The sequence below is a fragment of the Fukomys damarensis genome, unplaced genomic scaffold (assembly GCF_012274545.1).
Source record: "Fukomys damarensis isolate Sample0158 unplaced genomic scaffold, DMR_v1.0_HiC HiC_scaffold_27, whole genome shotgun sequence".
In the NCBI taxonomy this organism is placed as follows: Eukaryota; Metazoa; Chordata; class Mammalia; order Rodentia; family Bathyergidae; genus Fukomys; species Fukomys damarensis.
The window spans coordinates 5881287-5883643 of NW_022900939.1; the positions used below are offsets into that span (position 1 = coordinate 5881287).

Consider the following 2357-nt stretch of genomic DNA (forward strand, 5'->3'; position numbering starts at 1 on the left):
CATCCTGTATTTTCCAGGCCTGCTTGTATGATTCCATTTGAATTCCTCACTGGCACATACAAGTAAACAAGTCTAAAACCAGACACTACATTTCCCCTTGCGACTGGTTTCTCCTGACTTCCTAATTCCATTTGGACAATCACTGCCCTCCTAATCCCTGAGCTCAAACCTTGGCCCTGTCTCTGACTCATCCTCCTAAATGGGACCCATCCTCTGCTTTTCACCTAATCTAATTGCTTGCCAAATCTTTCTGTCTTTCTTAATGCGTCTCATTCTTTTGTGCTGGGTTTCAAACTCTAACACATTTTAAGTGATCAAGCTAATGAATTGTCCTAATGTACAATTTGAATTTTTGTCACTTTCTTGCTCAGAAATCAATAGCTCTCCAGTAGCAAACAGTATAAACTGCTCACCCTGGTATGTAAGACTCTGCAAGAACTACTCCTAACTTTCCCTGTCAATCTTGTGTTGTAGTCCTTCCTAGCATGAATCCTGTCCTAAATCTAATCTCTATGTCCAATCCCACATGTACTGTGCACTTGCTGTTACATTTCATACGCCTATACGTTCTCCTTGCTTTATGAAAAATGTAAAATAAAATATCAGTGGTAAAAAAAATTCACTTCCTCCTTGCTAAGTCCACTCTATCGAGTGTTTTGTAATTCCAGGAATGTTCTAACCATTTTCAGGCATGTACACACACATACATTTAAAACAATATATAGTAAAATCATTCAACATATGCTTTTGTGCAACTTGACTTTTTTTATTTTTTGTTTTTTGGTACTGGGGATTGAATTCGAGTCCTTGCGCTGTGAGGCAGGTGCTGGAACCACTGAGCTAAATCCCCGGCCCTTGACTTTTTTAGTTAATAACAAAATCTGTGCATTTTTCTACTTCAGCACATATAGATTACATACGGTTTTAATATTTGCATAGTGTTTCACTGAGTGGATATTTCACAGTTTATGCAAAAATTCCCTATTGATGAACATGTGATTTCCAGATTTTTTTTCCCTATCTTAAGCAGAGCTTCAGTAAGCATTATTGTACATTTTCCTTTGAATACTTATGTAGATTTGTCAGATAATGTGTAACAGTGGCATTACAGGGCCAGTGATCCCATATGTTTCCCATTTTAGTAACTACCAAATTGTCCTCCTAAAAGTTTGTGTCAACTAAACTCTTATCAACCGTGAGTGTGGGCATCAATTTCTCCAAATCTTATCAAAGATTATTGCACTTTTTCATCTTTGCCAATCTGATAGAGCAAAGCAAAACAAAACACAACAAAGTAATTTTTAAAGTTACTTTTGTTTTTGTTTTTGTTTTTTGAGACAGGGTCTCACTATGTAGTTGAGACTGACCTGGAACTCACTATGTAGCCCAGGCTGGTCCTGAACTCTCAGCGATCCTCCTGCCTCAGCCTCCTGAGGGCTGGGATTACAGGTGTGCGCCACCAGGCCTGGCTCCTTTAAATTTACTTTTAATCACCCTCTCTCCATCTTTTAGGCTGTTTGGAATTCTACATGTCTTTCAAATCTCAGATTTAAAGTCCATCCCCTCCACAGATTCTCTCCATCGAATATCCCTCCTTTCTTAACATCTATAGGTATTCGTGTAGGTAATTCTCATATTGCTTTGAATACTAGTGACAGGCTTATATATATCTTTTGCTCCTCTGGTCACTGTAGATGGTAACATTTCTTGGAAGTAAAGTCAGTCTGATTCATAGAAATACTGAATGTAGAGCTAAACAAGAATTTGGGAGATCATATTAACCAAACCTCTCTTTCAGAAAAAGGAGTACTGAGCATTTGCAGAATGCATTTACAGTTGATAATGTTCTTTCCTATTCAATTTGTTAGCATAAACGCTCACATTAAGCTTATAATCTCTCTCTCTCTCCTCTCTCTCTCTCTCCCCCTGACCCAGGAAGAAACAACTCCACATTTACTGAGAAGAGATTTGCGCAAAGCAGGTCAAAGTGTAGATTCTACGGGTTCATCCATCGCTCCTCCTCCACTACATCCCACCTAATTCTTGCACTGCACTTTCCTGCACACTTCTTTCCGGGGCTGTTGGAGGCTTTTCCTCCAGCCACCCGGCTTCCCAATTGAGCCGGTACCGCCTAGTCTCCAGGGAACAGCAGTTCTGCGCGGCCCCTTTAAGGCTGCGGGCGGCGCGTGCCCACAGTCCTTTCAAACGGACCAATAAATGCGCGATAGGCGGTCCGCCGAGAACCAATCGGCAACGAGGACACTGCGGGGTGTGCGGCGGCCCAAGCGGTTTCAAACGGCTCAGAGCAGGCCTCTCGGTTCTGACCCGCCTGAGGTGAGCGGGCGGTGGGCCTGACC

The 2357-nt window shown here is 41.8% G+C and overlaps 1 protein-coding gene across 5 annotated transcripts in view; it reads left to right on the top strand.

Moving 5' to 3' along the window:
* Nucleotides 1-2243: 2243 nt before the first annotated feature.
* Nucleotides 2244-2357, top strand: part of Ckap5 (cytoskeleton associated protein 5) — a 101982-nt gene continuing 101868 nt past the window's right edge. For 4 of the 5 annotated variants that reach the window (XM_033756431.1, XM_033756435.1, XM_010612447.3 and 1 more), the window contains exon 1: nt 2244-2334. The gene's annotated coding sequence lies outside the window, so the exon portion shown is untranslated. The remainder of the gene's footprint in view (nt 2335-2357) is intronic. The other variant, XM_033756433.1, reaches the window with a different exon arrangement.